The following is a 19525-nucleotide window of genomic DNA, read 5'->3' on the forward strand; positions in this document are numbered from 1 at the left end:
CAAAACTTAAGGTAAGTCTTACAGTTAACTTGTTGTTTTGTTATTTGTTAAATAAATCAGATGCTCATTCTGAAAACTTTGTTTCTTCTTACTAGTCCTGCAAATAATTGCTTTTTAAGTTTGTTTAGTTGCTTAGATTTTAAAAAGAAATGCATAATTCAGAAATATTAAAACAGCTTGGTCTGAAGGGAGGGATGTAAGGAAGGCTCATTAAAACAGGCATGTGAGTACAAACTGGTGGGCTGGTGAGGAAGAGGCCTGGAAAAGTCAAGGGAGAAAAAATGTTTGACCAGGCACAGGGTAAACGATGCAAGGAGAAACTCAAACCCCAAAGTACTACATATGGCTTGAAACTTTGAAGCTGAAGGGCTGTTTTTCTTTTCTGACTGAACTGAGCTTCAAATTAAGGCTCTTTCTTTTTTGAAAGGAGGGCTGAATTGGTGTGAAAAAAACTGCAGTTCTGGAGCCTGTATATTGGCTGCAGGATGGAGAAATAAATTGTGCACATATGAGAAAGAGGGGATGTATTGAACTTTTTTTTTCCAATTTCTGCTCCCATCTCTGTGACACATCTCTGGTATCAGAGACATCATCCCGTGGTGCATGGTCAAGACCAGGCATGGAAAGGTGCGTGGCTCAGTGGAGAGGGCTTGAGCTGGCGAAAGGTCTTCAGAGGGAAAATCCTTCCTGCTGTGTCCCTGTGTGTCACACAGGAGGTGTGTGACTTCAGCTGTTAGCACTGGAGCTCCCTGGCAGCCCAGGTGAGAGCCTGGCTGGGAGCTGTGGCTCTGTTATCAGCTGCTGCTGGGATGACTGTCAGAGAGAGGACAAAATCTCCATGCTAGGTGCCCTTCCTGCAAGTATTGCCTCCTTTCCTGTTTGCTTCCAAAAACTTACACGAATAACTGGTGGGAGAAAGAAGCAAAGGAGAGAGAGAGAGAGAGAAGGATGTAACTTCCTACATAAGCAGTAAGATGAAAAGGCCCTCCTTAAGTTGGAGTAACTGAGCAGCTCAGCTGGTGACCTGTGGGATGGTGCTGTCTGACAGAGCTTTTATGCTCTGGCCTTGCCTTGGGACCAGGGGGAAGTGGAAAAGCTGGATGTGAAATCCAGCAGCTGCTAAGTGCTTTTGCTTATCCATGCAAATTGTCACCATGCCTGTGGAGGGGGAGGAGGAGCTTGGCAGTGCTTGAGCTTGGACACTGGCCCACGGAGGTGCCCCAAAAATTAGGATGCTGCTCATGGCTTTGGATGTAGTCTATTGTCTTAGCCTGGATTTGTAAAAGAAAATGTTAGTTCTGAGATATCTGTGTGTGTCTGTTTCTGACTAGGCATCACAACTTGCTGCTTTTCACTGCTTGGAAAGGACTCAGCTTTAGAGTGAGGTGGTCACTTCCCCTTTGGAACAGAATAATAGTAATATTCTCAGAATATAAATGCAGATGCTGTGGACTTCCACAGAAGAAGAGTTCTTCTGCAGTAATGTTTTAAAAACTCCCAAATTAATAATTGCTTTCAATCTAAGTTAGTGTTTGGAGATAAAGAAGCTGTGGGACCATGGAAAAAACATCAGATTAGGAGAAAATGTTTGACTTCTCTGTGCACTCTAGATATTTTTATATGGATCATGGTGCTTGGTTTCCTATGTAAAAACAATTAGAGGCCTTCAGAGTACATGATTGATGCCAGTGTTGCTAAATTTTGCTGTAATTTATGGGGAGGTTCTTTTTAGAAAAAGCGTTTAAGACTGAATGTAGTGCTTGTTCTTCGTGGCAGTTGTGCCATGCAGTAGAAATCCCATTTTCCAAACTCACAGCCACATCCTGTGATGGAGACAGAAGAACAGCGGATAGCTTTGTTCAGATGTCTCCTGTGTCATCCTCTCAGTTAAAAATGCTGTATTCAAAACCTAAAGCAGGTGGAGAATGTTAAAAACTGAATTCTGAAACTTCCATTTGATACTGTATCACAAATCTTTGCTCAAAAATGAGACAAAAATGGATTTTTGTTTGGTTTTTTTTTTGTCCATACCCAGTTGCTCCTTCACTCATCAGCAGTGTGCCTGTGGCTCATGGTCTGAGCATGGGAGATGTCACACCATGGAGGAGCTGCTGCACCTCCTTGTTGGGCAGGCGTGGAGGGACACTCCACCCAGAGCAGGGCAATCCCCATCTCCCCTGGCGGCTGCTTAGGGCAGCCACAAAGCTCAATTGACACATCCCTTTCTGCCTCAAACACACATCATTTTACTCCACACCCTCTGTGGAAGACATTCTCTCACCCAGGTAACCACATTTACCCTATTTATGCAGGGAAGGGAGATGCTGTTTAATTCCTCTGCACAAAATGAGCAGGATTCAGCAGCTCCAGCTCCAACACATTTTTTTTTTCCACTTCTCAGCAGGAGCTGAGTATTGGCATCTCTCCCACAGCATCATGCCTTGTTGTTTTCTCTCAAGCAAAAACAACAGAAAAGGAAGATTAAAAGGAAGAAGCAGACAGATCTGAAAGAGGATCGTTAGCTCCAAGGTCTGATGGGACCTCCTTGCAAACATTTGCAACTTGGTGTCACCCATGCCAAAGTCACACTGCAGTTTTCAGAACCTTTTATAATCTCCAGCATATTGACCCTGTCTTTTCCTTCTTCTGTTTGCTGCTTAACAGGAGCAGTCCATAGTAGATTTTGACTGTTTACCCCTGATTTTTAGAATGTAATAATCACATTGTGGCATTCATAGGTCATGTCACGGTATGCTGTTAATGCCTTTGTTGTTTATTAACCTTCTCAAAGCAATTGTATGGAGGCATAAAAGGAGAGGAGCCTTCCCTAGTTTTAAGATGAATTACCAGTTTGAATGTCAGGCCAGGTTCACAAAAATTTCCAAAATAGGTGAGAGTTATAAATAAAACTGAATGTGTTACTGTTTAGGGGGGGAAAGCTGTGGAACTCAGTTTTTTCTTCCAGCTCAGCCCCAGAATAGACACAGGCTGTTTTTCACTTTGAACTTTTAGATTCCAGCAGACCTCAAACATAGCAAAAAGATCAGAAGAATTTTATGAACTGAAGAGAGAGTTTCATGCAGATATGAATCAGCACTGATATCTTGGCTACTGTCATCATGTGAGTATGCTGTCATTGCAGCAGATATGATAAATTTGGGAATCTTAAACTGAACACACTTGTCCAGTATGCCTATGAGGCAAAGCAGGGAAGAGAATTTTCAAATGCCAGTGATAGTGTTTTTAGAGAAAATATATTTTACCTGTGGTCTTTAAATTTTGTCTATAAACTCCATTCAGATTTTGAGATGCAGGAGGACTTACTGGGATTTTTGGGGCACCAAGCCAATATAAATATTAGAAATAAGAGGAAATCATAGAGCTGTTTTTTTAGTGTTAATAGCAAAATGCATCTTTTGTTGCATTTCCTCTCTGCAGGACTTTCCCTGCTGCAGTAGTGCCCTTTACCCCTGTCTTCTTTTATGGTTTTGAAGGGCCTGTTCTGCAGAGCTGCTTACAAACTGTACTGAAGGCTGAACATTCTTGCAGAGAATGAGACAGTTTTGATTGACCAAGTAAACTTAATTCTCAGTGACAAGAGAAAAATAAATTCAAGCATTTGGAGAGATGAGGTTTGGGGGAGTTTATAGCGTTGGTCTACAATGTGAGTCTTTAATGTCTGAAGGCTTTGAGTCAGTGTTTATAAAGGACCCTCCTCACTTTTCCCCCATTTTGAAGCACTTATTTTCCTCTCTGATTGCAAAGATCTTTAAAAGATCTCAAGTCTTTGTACTTGAGATTGCTTTTGGTCAGAGTTGTCCAGCGTTTTCCCCCCTTTCATGTTTTTTACACCATTTGCTTTGCTGTGTGCACATTGTGGGGTTTAATGTGAAATTCTGGTCAGTGAAATTGTGCATATGTCCTCCTGTTTTGCCCTTTCCTTTTCGTATGTGAAGGAACCAGCAAAAAGGAAAATGCTGTTACTAAACAGATAAAGAAATCACAGATTTGTAGTTTCATAATCAGTTTACCAGATTTTTATTCTAGTTGATATATAATATTGCATGTTTGTATGTGAAAATGAAGAGAAAGTAAAAACAAAATTATATTTATCATAAATTTTGTTAATTACAAGAAACTAGTTCACAAATACACAGGAGTACTATCTTCAGCTAATCCTTTGTCTTCTTGTTTGTTTAATAGATTAGATGGATTACCAAACAGCATGCTGCTAGGGCAACATTAATTTTATTAGAGAATAAAAAGTAGAACTATTAGTCTCTGTTCCTGGCACGTTTGTAAGCTATCTGACCTATTTTCTCCTCCTGCCCTCTTCTTGGTGCTGACCAAATTTCCCCTCTCCTTATGCCTGACTTAAAACTGGCTTACAATTAAACCAGCTGATAGCCAGCCCTGGAGATGTTACCCAGTATCCTGGAAATAGATAAGATATATTGTTTTATATATTTGAGCAAAAGGGAGAGATGACTTCACCCCTTTAAACTCTTTAAAGGGGATAATTTGTTTACACCAGAGGAATAGGCTCACTTGGCTTCCTTCTCTTCAGTTGTGAAAATAATTTCAGGGGGCAATATTTGCCTCATGTTTACCAACAAAAATGGGTGGTTTGTCTTAGATTTATTACATTTTAGGAGAAAAACTAAGCTAGGAGACTACACTTCCCAGAATCCTATGTAAGTGTGTGATGTCTGATATGGACTTCTAAAATAAAAACATTGTGTTTTTGCAGCTGCTTATCTTGAGGATTTGGAAGTACCTGTTTCTAAATTATGTTCCTTGCAAAAAATCCCAAACTAACCTCTTGGTATTGTGCTGTCACTGAAGATGAAAACCAGGCCTTTAGGTTCCAAAAGTTATCATTAGCAATATAATCATTCCACATCTCCAAAACTCATGACTGATGTAAAAAAAAAACCAAACAAACAGTTTTGAGTCAAAAATTTTGGACATGTCAAAAATCAAGAGTCTTCTTTCCTCTGAACAACTCTTTTGTCCTGCTTTTTGTTCTGGGCAGTTGGTGATGACTTTTAGATTTTGGTATGCTGAAAGATAATACATTATTTAGGATTTTATGTGTGAAAATAAAACAAAACCAATCAATATAGCACTTAGTATAACGCTACTTGAAATTTCTCTTTTGACCTTGACCTGTTGTTTTTCTGTGAGGGGCATGTCTGCAGGCAAGGGCGTGCTCAGACTAGCCTGCAAGTAACAAACTAGATTACTGTGTCCCACAATTGCAGGTGGACAGAGCATCCTGCTAATGTGGCCAGGATAGATTCCAGCCAGCCAGGTCAGAGGGTAAATAAATGTCTCTGTGCCCACCCTTGAACTGCACAGGCATTTGGATAGTTGAGTTTGGCACGACCCACTACGTGGTCTGAGAGAAAGAAGTGTCTCAGTAGCCCAGCTAGAAATGCAGCCCTGACTGGGATGACACCCAGTTCAGTGCCTGTGCTGTTTCCTCATTTCAGTCCCCATCAACCCCTATTTCTCTGTGTTGTCCAGAGTTGTGAGCTTTTTGTCACCCATTAGCACAATCAGTGTGAAATACTTGGATATTGAGGAATGCAAGCTCTCAAGGATGATTACTGGGCACAATCCTAGCAATGCTTTTCTACATCTCTGTGATTTTTCCCATTGAAAGTACATTGGAAACTTCATCTTATTGATAGTCAAATATGCATACATAGTGGATTTTTAATGGCAATGAGGGAACTGCCATTTGAGAAACCTCACAATGTGTTGAAATCTAAAAATACAACATTGTCTTCTTCTCCACCATCCCTCTGGTTCATGCATTCTTTCAGGATGTGCCAAAACAAGTCTTAATCTCTGTCTTCAAGATACTGTCTTGTAGTGTGTGTTTCAGACTAGATAAGCTATCTGGGATGCATTTTTATTACACTGCAAGGTATTATTATTGTTCATGTAGAATAATAGTGAAAATAGTGATTTTTCGTTTGTATTTTTTGAGCTTTGTATATACCCCAGAGGAAGATAAAGAGTTTATGAAGAAAGGTTATATTTAAAAGAAATGGGTATCAGTGCTATGAGATTATACCCATGACAGATGGTTGTAAATAAAGCTTCATCTTGGTGCTGAAAAGCTGAATGAAACAGTATTCAGATTTTGAAGTAATATTGGCTTCATTTCAATGGGACTTTCGCCTGAGTAAGAACAGACTAAAAAACTCGCTAATGATTCTAATTTTTTGTGTCAGCTTTGAGTCGATTTTCAAAAATTGAACTTTATTTTTGCCTATTTTGGATTGATAAAATTCCAACAAAAACATGGAGGGGGTTGTTTGTTTGTTTACAGAAATATGTGCAACATTATGCCTTTGTTCACTGGGATGACAACATATAAAACAACATTGTTTTATTCACACTGTAAAGCAAAACATCTTACTGGGAATCATGGAAGAGTAGTAATATTTTTTTGCTCTTAGTTTCCAGAGCTGGTTGTGAACCTCAAAAGTTTGTGAGGTTCAGCCAGAATAGTTATGTAAAAGTTCAGATGCTAACCTTAAGCAAATCCAAATATCTTGAGGCTGGAAATCTCTACAAGAACATATTTCCCCTTGACTTGTCTAACACAATGAGTTCAGCGAGGCTACACCCTGGGGAGTTTTGGCCCACCATGCAGTGTGTGTTGCTTTAAGTGCTTACACTCAGCCATTAGGGTATTTTTAATTTCATCTTGAGAAACTAAACTGAGGGACTTCACAAATGAATCCATCAGGAAGACAAGGTTAATTCTGGCCACTGTTTGTGGGAGTATGGTGCCTTCAAATACCAACACTTTTTTTTTTTTCAGTGGTGGCATTTGGAAGAATAAATGAAGTGTGACTCCCGGCATCTCTTTAGTTGCCCTGAAAATGGAATGTCAAACAGCATATAATCATCTTCCTTGTTTAAAGAAAGAGGAGCAAGTGAGAGACCTAGTTTTCTATTTGTGTCAGTTTTTGGATGTCTTAATATTCTATCTTGTCTAATTTTCCAGAGAGTGATAATAGAGTTCCTGTCAAATTAGAGGTTACACACTCTTTAACCTTTTTGTCACAAAAAAACCCCTACATTCCTTATTATTACCATGAATATAATCCAAATAAAAATTTAGCTTTTAATGCTGTTAGGCTGAATGCTGCATTCCAAGCATATAATTTTATTCATTATAAATATTAAAAATATTCAGCCTGACATTAGCCTGCTTGCTCCCCGATCTCTTCAGCAAGAGGCTGAACTGGATGTGTCACCCTTTGGTTCAGGGAGCAGTTGTTGGGGCTCAGCCCCTGCATTGTCAGGGCTGAGCAAGCACTGCTGCTGCCTTGCCAAGTGCAGTTCTCAGCTTCAACTGATGGGACAGAGAGGATGTTTTCAGGCTGGATGGACCAGCCTGATGTTGCCATCTTCGAAGAGTGGGAATGAGCCAGGGGGATAAATTAAATGAATTGCACTTGCCCTGTACTGGGGATTTGCTGTCAGAAGAGCCTTGTGGCAACACTGGAATTTCAGCTCACATCCTGCCTAAGGGGGCTCTTTCCTTTTGCAGAGAGTGGTGCAAAGTCCTAAGTTCCTTTAAAATTAAAAAGCTGCAGCCCTCTTCAGTGTAAGGGGAGCTGTGGGAAGTATGGCCTACTGTTTGGTCAAGTTTTGTTCTCATTTACATGAAATCCAACAAATTTAGACCAGCTGTAAAAAGGCCTTACTTTCAAGTTTATAACAAATGAATAGTGAATAAACTCATAATCTCATTATTACATCATTTTGGTTCAAAATCCAAAATGCCTGAGACTTCTGTACCCAAGTCTTAGTGCCCAGTGTTCTCAGAGATGCAAATCCAAGGCTGGGTTTTTTTGTTTTGTTTTAAATCAGGTGAGCGCCACATGCCTCGGTTTTGTAATAAGAGTTTTTGCACTGTCCTAATTAATACAGTGTGCCTGTCCTGGACCTTTGAAGTAAGTGGGAGTTCTGCCACCAATTTAAATAGGAGAAGGATTTGAGCCAATTTGAACAGAAGTTTTCACTTATCTTAGTGCCTAATCTTCTTTTTAAAGGGATGTGGGAGTATCGGCACCTCCTACGTAACGCTCATCAGCGTGCAGAAGTAAACTAGTCTGGTCACTTATGGAGGCCCATTTAAAAACAGGAGGATTACTCAGGTGAGTGACAAGGCTTGGAGAACAGATTTTAGGGAAGTTAATTCAGAGTGCAAAGTGACATTTAACCCATCTGTGTGAATATTACCAGTTGAAGCAGGCCACAAAATCATTTGGAAATTGTAAGATTAAAAAAAAAAAAAATACCCAATCCCCTTCTATGTTTTTCTTGCACTGAAGTTGTCAGGGTTCACACTTTCAAGGGTGGGTTTTTTTAAGCATCACAGCTTGTAGCTCCATTTCTTTGTTAAATTGGAGTTGATATTCTCCAATAAGCAGAGCAGAACTGTAAGAGAAGTGCTTGCTATGCATCTCACGGCAAAATCACAATATTTGACAACACTAGGTCTGTGTAAATATGTATGTTCTTTGCAGTGCTTTGTCCCTGGAGAAGCAGGGCTGTCTAGACCTCCTCTGCTGTCTCCCTGAATGGCAATGTATAGCTCCAGAGTGGCTGACCACGTATGGCTGATTTATCAGGAAACTGGCAGGCTCTGACTGTTGTCTTAGGAGGGTGTTGCAAAAACTGAGGCAGATTTACCGTACAGTTTCTGCACTGCACTGGAACACTTTGAGTAAACCTGAAAATTGAAGAAGGTATAAAACTGATGTTGTCTTTATACTGTGTCTCCTTTTCTTCACTGGGTGCAGAGAAGCCCATAAATACTGACTTCCTCTAGTCTGCCCTGTGGTCTTTCTAGATTAACCCTGGTTCTTCCCAAGCTGCCAGTGAGATGATGCACTGGAGCTAGTGGCATTGATGTCCCTTCAGTGTCCCTACAATATTCACCTGACTGAAGCCTGGCAGGCAGCAGCTTTAACAACCTGGTATGTTGTACTGGAAGGGCTTTCTGTCCTCTGTTCCAGGTGATGTTGTACCACAGAACAGACTGAGTTGTAATAATTTTAAATTTTAAATGAGTCTCTTTTCCTTAGACATTTGTTTTAGGAATTAATAAAGTAGCCATGACTATGGGTACTGCTGTATAAGGACAAAACAGGGAAAAATCCCATTTTCTCTGGTGCATCTGTGGCTACCATTTAAAATAGGTTGCATTTTCAAACATGACAATACAGTTTTATTTATGTATTTTAAATTAAAATTTAAAATATTTATTTTATATCTTGTTTGAAGCAAGTCCAGGGGGACTTTTTTCCCTAAAGTTTTTGTTGTACTCTGCCTCATGGAGGCCAGCTGGATTGCTAGCTTGAGTGACCTCACATTCCTTAAATGTACTCATAAATCAAGCCAAGGCTATGCATTAAAAGCTCAGCTCTGACATTATTTCAAAGGAGGGAAAGCTTGATACATTGTGGGAGAAGTATAAGGATGGACACTTAGGGCCAGATTTTTCAATCCTCACATTTACCAGACCAGTATTGTACTGAGTCTCTCAGAAGACTTGGAAGTAAACTAGACCCTGTATTATCTATGGAAAAGAAAAAGTAAAATAAATAGGAAAAAGCTGCGCCTTGCAGATCCAATAACCATTTTAAGTAGTGCAAACAATCTGATTAGACAGTGAGATGATTAGTTAATAATTAATTGGAGGTTTTGGTCTCTTGAGTATCTCTACTAAAAGAAGTTTGGTAACATGTTCAATAAGATTGCCACAATCACATGTTCAATGAGATTGCCATGGACCATTTTGGTGTGATTTAGTGAAAAGTAGGTACAGCATCAGGTTTGCATTAATAGGTTAGCATGTCATTATATTTTTGGAAAGTACTGATGTTTCTGGGTCACACAAGGATTTTGGTCTGCAGACATTTTGTTCTGAGTTCACAAGAAACTGTGAGAAAAACTGGTTTGATTTTAGAAGCAAGAAAAACAATAATGATTAGAAACACAAAAGTAAAATACTTTTTACAATTCTGCTTTTTAACGCTTCTTAGGTCCCTAGGGGATTAAAATTGGTTAATTTAATACCTACTTTAAATATTATATTTTCTTATTAATGAAAATAACTTGATCCATAAACCAAAGCAAACTAAAAAGTAGTATTTCCAAGACTCAGGGGTACAGTATTACTGACTGCTTATCACTGAGCTTGCTGGGTGGTCCCTCTTAACACAGAGCCACTCATTGTTTGCACAGTGCTCCCACCAGAAGCATCTCCAAGATTTTACTGTTTCTTGTATCTACCTTTAAGGTGCAACATATTAAAACAATATTTGTCTAGGGCTTTGGAACATTTTTAAGGTATTAATACACCATAAACATCCTATATGAATGCACAGGGACTGACTACGAGGTAATAGCAGCAAATTATTTCTGAAATCTGTTTGTAATCAGGTCAATTCTGATTTACCTTAAGCTGAAACAGTATCTATGAGCACCTTAGGTGAGTATCAGTAGCAGCAGTCTACAAGAATATAGGTAAATGAAATCATATTATTCTGCAAATGGATACAAATGAATACCTTCATAACTGAAATAGTTCTACTTAACAGAGTTATTGAAGCATTTTTAGCGGCAAGGCCAAATGAAGTGTTAAAATTTGAGAATATTTTAGTGGGATTTGGCTGACAAAATTGAAGCACTTGCAGTTCAAAATAAAACAATGTGTTTTAAACCCTCTGATTAAAGAGATGAAGTATATGGAAATGCTGTTCACAAGCAGGGGTTATTCCAAAAGACTAACCTAAGGCTGGCTTTCATCTCTTCCTCTCTGTGGGGAAGGATGTGGGTGGAAGGTGGTTCAGAGACAGTGTTTAGCTTAGGTGCTCTGAATTATTCTGTGAGTAAGCTTTTATCTCTTTAGTAGTTATGAATAACCAAAGAAGATTAGCTTCCTGGTGCTTGAAGTAACCTTTTTGAATATGCTCCTCATTATTGTCGATTCCTGACTGATTTCTCTACAAGAATAGAAGTCAACACCTCTTGCAATTAAAAGCACAGTAACCAAAAAAAGGAAGTTTTGCTACATAAAATGTTGGTTGTCTTGTATCAAGGAGTTGTCCTTTTTCTGTGCTTACTAAATACTCTCTACTCTTTCACTGTCAAATGTCTTTTACAGAGTCACTCTCCAAGTAATTGTTTCATATACCAAATAGAGCATAGCTAACAATACTCTTAACAGTTATATTTGTTATCTGTTCCTTCAACAGATGGGAAAAACCTTGCAACAGGGTTTGTAAAATAGGTAAAATGTACTTTCAGAAAGAAAATGACTTGGAAGATGAAACATACCCGTAAAAGAAAACAAATTATTAACATTAATATTTAAATGCTTTATTATTTAGAGACTCAATTTTATAGAACAGGTAACTAGCCAAATAATTCTTCAACACAGTATCTGACTGCATCCCAAAAGTTTACTGTCATAAACCACTTCACAGTGCAATGGGGAAACTAGTTTATAAACACAGGTTTCTTTCTGCCTTTGCACATCAATTATTTGCACTTCATCTTGTGCCATTGCAGCTGCTTGTAAGTTTTTGTAAAAATTGCTCCTGGCTGCAGTTTACAGAGCGGCTTCACCACCAAAAACCTATGTGGTGTAAAACCTTAATGTATCCTGAAGATTAATAAAGGAAACAACCAGGGTATGAATAAGGAGATAGAGGGAATCCATAAAGAAAAATTATAGTAGCCAATATTGGTTTTACCATTTTGCTTGGGACCACTCCTGTGGTTTTGAAGAAAATCTCCGTGGTCTTTTTTATTTAGCATATGTCAGCTTGGACTGAAGGATGGTGTTGGTTTGTGTTGAACTAGAATCGTCTGGAGGAAAACAAAGCAGAGCTTCCTGTGTTGAAACACCCTGAGCACTGAGAGAAATACAAGGATCTGAACCCCAGTGGCTGGTCCCTCGAAACCAAAATGGGCTGCACACAGGATTCATTACAGCACACAAGGCTGGATCTGGTCAAGAGCCAACCTGAGCCCAGATAACAGAGATGGAGGTGCCCTGGTAACGGCTGCAGGGATCCTGTGCTCTGCTTCTGCTCCACCAAATTGGTCTCTAATGGAGACACAGCTATTATGGGCTGGTCTCTTAACACACCAGCTGCCCAGCAGCCAAACTAGCCTTTGTAGGCATCAAGGCAAGTAAGGAGCCCTGACGGAAGATTTGCAGGAAGACAGTGAGAAGAGCCTTAGTTAATATAATTCAGTTAATTCATTTTGATGGCACGCTCGAGAGGAAGAGGCTCTCACCCCATTATTCAGGGAAGGAGCTGCTCTAAGGTGGTACAGCTTAGCCAGTTCAGTGCAGGGAGCCTGGAATTAGAACTAGGAGTTCTGAGTGCCTGTCTCTCCACTTATCCTTCTTTTTCTAACTGCTTTTCCTAAATGCTGGGCATAGACATTCTCTGTTTATTTTCAGCTGAGTTCTTAAATGGAATTTAAAGTAACTGTAAATAGATTAGCCATGACCATGTTAAGACATCACTTCTCTTACTTCTTTTAGCTGCTTACTTCAGGTTTTGTTTCTGCCTCTGCCCCGATTTTTCACACCTTGTTTAGACTTGTGTTTACTGTAACTGTTTCAAGTTTCCTACCTCCTTAAGACCACAAAGCACTTCAAGAAAGGATTTTCATGTATTATATTTTGTTCTGAAAGCCTTATCTCATACAGACATATTTGCCGTTTTCTTTTTTTCCCATATATGTAAAAAAATGTTTCAAACCCATTATATATGCAGCATTCTGCTTCCATAGCCTGGGTTAAGATCTCTTTCAGAAACTGCAGATAATAAAGCATTTTCCATAAAAAAAGTTAACAATGTGATAAATACTGATGCAGTGTTTCCCCATACTTAATTGTTTTTACATTGTTTGTCATAATTTTGTCAAGTTTCCATATAATTCCCCACAATTCTTTGTGCTAGATTTTCTTTGAAAATTCCTTTCCTCTGAACTTGCTGTGAACTTGTTTCTAAAACATGGCCATAAAATGCCACCAACAAAACAAAATCTGCTGTTCACTAATAAAAAAACACCCTCTCTCCCTCTCATCCCTCACAAAAGAAATTACAGAGAAAAAGTAAAAGACATGACAGAATTTATATAGAAAAATAGCTTTAAATTGCAAGTATGAAGAAGGATGTGAAGGCTGAGTAGAAAACCAGAGAGAAACATTTGTGGGGCTGTGGTTTAAGCCATGTGCAGAGTTTGTGCTTCATTCCATTTGCTCTCCCTGTACTGATGGCTATTTAGCTGGGAATGTCAGAAGTGTTGGGATTAGACTTGGTGTGATTGAGGGGGAGGCGGAGGATTGTGTTTCTTGAGATACTCTGTGGGAGGGGAAGGATTATGCATGTGCCTTATGTAATGAGGAAGAGTCTGGAGAACTTGCCTGTCTATGAGGAGGAGGTGGGAGGATTAGCTTTTCATGTAAAGTCAAGGGAACAGCCCTGGTCCTGATCCCCTGAGAAGGCAATCAAAAATGCTTTATTTCCCTGTACATCCTGTTTTGTGTATGAGAGGTGGGAGTTTTTCTTTGGATTTGGTTTTTTTTTGTAGGTGGAAAACAGCTGGATTAGCGGGAGACAGAAGATGGAGAGGGCTGCTGAAGGGAGGAGCAGTGGGGATTCAGGAAGGATGGGTCATAGGGGTGACCCCCATTCCATGATCCCAGGCTCCTGTCTATGCCTTCACCTTGTTGGAGCAAGGTGTGGTGGCACAGTTTGGGCCCAAGCCAAACATCCTTTACCCCATAAGGGCCCAGATGCAGTTCAGGTGTCCCTGCACACTGGCAATGTCTGTTTCAGCATCCTTCAGGCAGTCTGTTCCTCTGGGTTTTATCCATCTCCCTTGGGCTCCTGCTGGTTGGGGTATCCCTTGAGCAAGCCTCAAATTCCCTGTGTGGTGGCACTGAATGTCCTTCCCTCTGTTCATGGCTACTTACTTTTCTTGTCCTGGGAAACCTGATCTCCAGGAAACATAAAAAGAGTGATGGGAATCGCTGTGGGGAAGTTGGATAGGGTTTTTTGTTTCTAACTCTGCCCCTGCTTCACCAACCAACGCCAAGTCTGTTGCTTGGCATTCCAAGTAAGGGCTGGAGCACATCCATCCCAGCAGAAAAGTTATGAATTAAGGCTCTACCATCAGTGCAGGTTCTGGCTTTGAAACCTTCATGCAGGAGCTACTTTTTCAGTGAGTGAGTAATCACAGTTTAAAAGGTTTTCAGAGGCAGCTTGAGCAGGCTGAGAAGATCCACGCAGCTCAGCTGACATGTGGTAACCCATTCCTCTGTGCTGTGTGGCACTGTAATGTCTGCAAGAGTTTCACAAGTGCATTTATCTCTCTGAGCATATTCATGTTCACTCTCTGCAGTGTTGTGTTTGTGCATTGTGCTGCTGGGTGAAGAAGGCAAAGGCAGTCCAAAGGAATACCCCCAGGAGCTAAGTTGCCATTAATCACATCATGGAGGCTTTTACAATGTCTTTATTTTTGCCAAATGCCACCTAGACTATAATAGCACTTAGTAATGGAATTCGGCACCTTCATGGTGCTTTTTACTCACCAAAAAAAAATATATCAAAGAGGTAAATTACTCTTATTCCTGTTTTGTGGGTGGAGAAATTACAGCAGGAGTGGCTAGGATTACCCACCAAATATGGACCAGGTTGGAATAACACATCTCTGGTTTTCCTGTGGGTCCATTGTACTATCCACTGAATCCTGATAGAGCTTTCATAAATATGAAATTTTGAAGAGTTCTGAGGAAAGGACTAAGTCCAGGATGTACTGGTTGTGTGTGGGATCAGAGCTGAGTACAAAGATCCCCTGAAGTCAAGGTGAACTTGCAGATTCCTGGAGCATATGCAAAATGTGATTGAGCACTCTGTCTCTTTCTCATACTTTTGGTATGAGTAGGAGAAAAAGAGTTCAGGTTAGGCTCAGGTTAGGCTCACTCCCTCTGCATCACTTTGTCTGGATTATTTAGAGAATCTCCACGAGATTGTGCTGGTGTTTGTGGAGGCTAAGCAAAGGTCTGTGAGACAGGTACCTTGTAAAAGGAAGGGTTTTCAGTGCTTTCAAGTCCCTGGATTTGTGTTTGGACCCAGGTTTGGAATGATTTTAATTATGTCTATAAACCCAGCAATACTTATGACTTAGGTTGAGAAGTTGTGGAATACACCTTTTTAGAGTCTGGGAGGGAGAATTTACCCCATCAATTCTGGGAAGCAGGGGCATTTCCTTTAAAGAAGTGAAATTATTTATGGATAGCTATCAAATATGAATTAGGATTTGTTGTATCCTTACAGTAGCTCAGAGAAGGTGTGATAAGTAATTGGGTGCAGGGTGAAGTCAGTGATGGAACAGAGAGATGACAAAACTTGCCACACACTTTTAATGCCTGTGGATTTACAGTAGCTTCTGTTTTCCTGTTCTGTTGGTTTGGTTTTTTTCATCAAGACTTTTTCTCTTTCTTCACCCACCATAGAAAAATATTTAAAAAATACAAAAGGTTTCAATATACAGTAGTTAATTACTATATTGCAGCTCTAATTTAATTCTTGGAGACTGCACAGTTTGATGTCCATGCCAAGAGGGACATAATCCGTTCTTAAGTGAATACATGTTCTTGTCAAGTTAACTTATCTGCATTTTACTCACATGAAATATTCCTCATCCTTTGCTTCTTGACACATGTGTCTGATAAATGTTTTAAAGGCACATTTTAACATCGATATTTTTGTCATATGAAATGACAATGGCTTCAATAATTCCCAGATTTTATTTCATAGGAAGTGACATGTTGTGTAATACCAAACTCCCTAGATCATGACGTAAACCATGCACTAGTAAGAATATATCTATATTGTATCAAAAATCATCCTCTGTGTGATTCAAACCTAAATGTTTCAGCCACATGTGAGTAGTTAAGAGTGTTAATATTTCAACATGCTGTACAAATACCGTGGATATTCAGAACAGTCAGAGCTCAGCTTTCTCTGTCATCTCTTCAGTTTGCTTTGAGATATTTAATATTTTGTCTTTTTGTAATCAAATCATCTGAGAAGGGAGATAAAGAAAGATAGATTTTTATCAAGTCATTTGCAGATTTAAATTAAGTGTCATGTCTTCTACATTTTTTTATTACATATCTGTCAGGGTCATAGGTAAATATTTTTTGTTCAGATCTTTAGATAAACATTTAAGTCCTTGTACATGTAGGCAAGTCTGTCTCAAGCAGTTTTAGTCTTGAGAGAACTTCAGTAGTGACAAAGCAGTAATGTTTTCACATGGAAATAGATGGGAGTAGTCTGCGTGACCTTAGGGTTCCATTAGATCAGATGTCTTCAGAAATTATATGTATATGTATAGCTTAATGGCAGGAAAATTCAGCTGCATGTGCTTTGTGCTGGTATCATTATTCCTTTGATATTAAACTTATACATCATACCATGTCAACACTTTGGCCCTGATTTAGCAGAGTATTTCAATACCTGGCTAACTTTAAGGCCTTTGATAAGCATTGACTCAAATGTTTAAAACCCAAAACTTGCTGAATAGGGGCCTGTTCATGTCACAGCTAAATACTAGTGCAATATTTAACAAGTTTGTGATGTTGGCAGCGAGCAGATGGGCTTATGTATGGTAGCTACATCTGTATTATCTATGCATTTTCATGTGGACATACAGAGCGGAGCAGCTAAATACTGATTGTGGCCCTGATGAGTGGCAAGAAACAGTTTCTGCAGTCAAAACAGTGTATCCCAAGCTTGCTTAAAAGTGCAGTTGAGTTTAACATTTTACCTGAATTTTAAATAAGCCTTGCACTTAAATAGCTGTTCAAAGCTCCCCAGAAATCCCTTTTTCAGTTTAATGGTACTTATGAAATCATCAATTAAAAAAAATTGTACAATGTTTTGAGGGTTTATTAATTAATTTTACCGAGTCTGTCTTTTCCCGTGCTATTAGCTGTGCACATTTTGCATTATTTCATATATTCCATTGCATATATTAATGTATTTCATTTAGTTTGAGAGACAATTTCTGTCTCTGAAGTTAACATTGATGAGGACGTCAGTGTATAAAATGTATTGCTTCCAAGCTGATGACATGAGGCCAAGTAGCCTTTCCTTACTGCTGCAAGTAAAGAAGTGGCAATTCTTTCATGAGCAAGTGAAGCAGAGTTTGGCCTTTTCTATGCATGCAGTGAAACATCCTTAAAGGTGGGGAAAAGCCATCACAGACATCTCTCAGGAGCATATGGGGATTCAGCTAAGGACATGGGACCTGAGTCAATAGCTTTACATGGACAAATGTTTTAAAGACTTGAACATGGGGGCTTTTGGGGGATTTTGTCTTCTTATCTCAGGAGAATTTATAAAAATTAATTGCTCTCTTTTGCTGGTCAGCTTTGCTTCTCAGTTTTCATTGAGCACAAGCCTAAATAATTTCTGTTTCTGTTGGGTTAAGCTGAAAAATAGTTAAATCAAGGGGTTTATACTGACTGAAATGCTGTTGTGTTTATTTGTGAAAGTTGAAAGTGTTAGCCTGTTGTACTTTTCAATAATCTCTAAAAATCCCCTCTGTTCTTGTCTTTTTCTGAATCAGAATGAAAATAAAGCTTTCAGGAATCTTCACTTTAAAAAAACCCCCAAAAGGTCATCCTCCCAGAAGTCAAATCTAACCTTGAGAGAAAGACACCACTTTGGAACAGTTCATAGCTCAGGGGTTAACATTCTCTCACAAGACATTGGAATTGTGGTCTCCCATCTGAAGCAGGGTTTGAACACGGCTTGTGTGAGCATCCATCCTGGCCTGTGGCATGTTTGGGGTTTTGGGAGTTTTTCTAGTTTGGTTTTTTGGGTTTTGTTTGTTTGTTTGTTTTTTGTTTGTTTGTGGTGGTTTTTTTTTTCCGAACTCAGTTATTCTGGGCTTGAACTTTGCTGTTGAAACTAGCAAGGTTCTACTAATTATTCCTTTTCAATGAAATGCATTTAATTGAAGAAGTCAGAGGAAGTAGTATTGCTACCTAAATTTTAGCTACTGTACCTGGTACACCACTGAGATGGGAGACAGAAGAGCTGCAACAACAGAAGGAGTAAATTGTTTTAGCCTGTGAGCAACAGACTCTCACCATCCCTTGGGAATACCTTGAGCTCCAGAAGAAGGGGAAGGGAGCTGCACTAGCAAACTGCCTTTTTGGGCTGGCATCTGCAAATTGAATTCTTGCTGTAGGGATGAATCAGCACTAGAAACATATGTAACTGGCGACCTTTGATTTTTTTATTTTTTACTGTACTTCCATTGGTCTTTTTTGGACTGATTTGATGCAATTCAAATGATGTGTAACTTCACTGCAAATGTGGTATTGTTTCCTTGTCATGAGTAGTTTTTTTTATTTCCTTTCCATGGGAGTTATTTGCCCTGGTGGAATGAAATGCCCCTTTCAGAAGCAGAGATCTGTACTCTGCATTTTGTCGTACCAGAAGAGCATAAAATAAGTAAATTCTCTTTGCTCTGGGTTCTGCACTGGAGACCTGTCCCACAGAACAGGGTGAGGTGACTCAGAGTTCAGTTTTACTTTCTCAGGAGTCAATCTGCTGCTTTGCTTCTTCCATGCACCCTGAAAGAGGGGTATGAATTTCAGTGACTTTTGTACTCCCTGTATCAAATGCTGCATCCTCAGCTGTTGTCCATAAGAGCTCATGGAAATCCTGATTTAGAGCTGTCTGTCTGTTGGGAATTGGCTGTGGGTAGTAAAGGTGTTTCTGTACTGTTTGTTTATACAGAATCTCATAGGCTGAAGCCCTGGTTTTGGTTGAGGACTCTTATGAAGTAATAAAACACAAATGATGTCCGGGAGTAGCTATTTCCCCTCCTGTTATGATACCTGTGAAATTGCTGGACCAAACTGGGAGCTTTGGCATAGCTGCCTTAAGTTATGACAGACTAAATCAGGAAGTAGAAGCTTTTCCTTCCCTCATTCATTTATCCTTTCCTTCTTGCTTTCCTCTTTCCCTTTGAATATTTTTGATGAAATAAATTATTGCCACACTCAACCATTTTCAGTGTTGGTTTTCGAAGCCATTGTTCCTTGTTTCAAGGGGAGCATTTCACATGAGGTCCCTATTCAAAGTGAATGCATATGATAAGATAAATTGTTTCAACACTTGCTTGCAAGGCCAATAAAAAGAAATGCTGTAGTGCAAATTACCCTTGCAAATGCTCTCTAAAAAGCTAATAACATTTTTCCCCCCAAAGGATAGTTCCCAGCCATAAGGAGAGTTTCTCTTTCATGTTCATTTGCCACACAGATTTATACAATGATCCCAAATCCTTGCATAGGCTGTGAGGGATTGTGGCTTTGAACTGCTGAATTGGAAAAGCTATTAATGGAAGAGGAAAAGTTTTCCATTTCAGTCAGATTGGGTCA

The 19525-nt window shown here is 39.4% G+C and overlaps 1 protein-coding gene across 30 annotated transcripts in view; it reads left to right on the plus strand.

The window, feature by feature from the left end:
* SOX5 (SRY-box transcription factor 5) overlaps window positions 1-19525 on the plus strand; it is a 612816-nt gene that overhangs the window by 63785 nt on the left and 529506 nt on the right. The window contains exon 1 of one of the 30 annotated variants that reach the window (XM_072923571.1): window positions 6854-8186. The exons of the other annotated variants lie outside the window; for them this stretch is intronic. The gene's annotated coding sequence lies outside the window, so the exon portion shown is untranslated. Of the gene's footprint in view, window positions 1-6853; window positions 8187-19525 lie in introns of those variants that run through there. 30 annotated transcript variants of the gene reach the window in all.

The sequence above is a fragment of the Taeniopygia guttata genome, chromosome 1A, assembly GCF_048771995.1.
Source record: "Taeniopygia guttata chromosome 1A, bTaeGut7.mat, whole genome shotgun sequence".
Taxonomy (NCBI): domain Eukaryota; kingdom Metazoa; phylum Chordata; class Aves; order Passeriformes; family Estrildidae; genus Taeniopygia; species Taeniopygia guttata.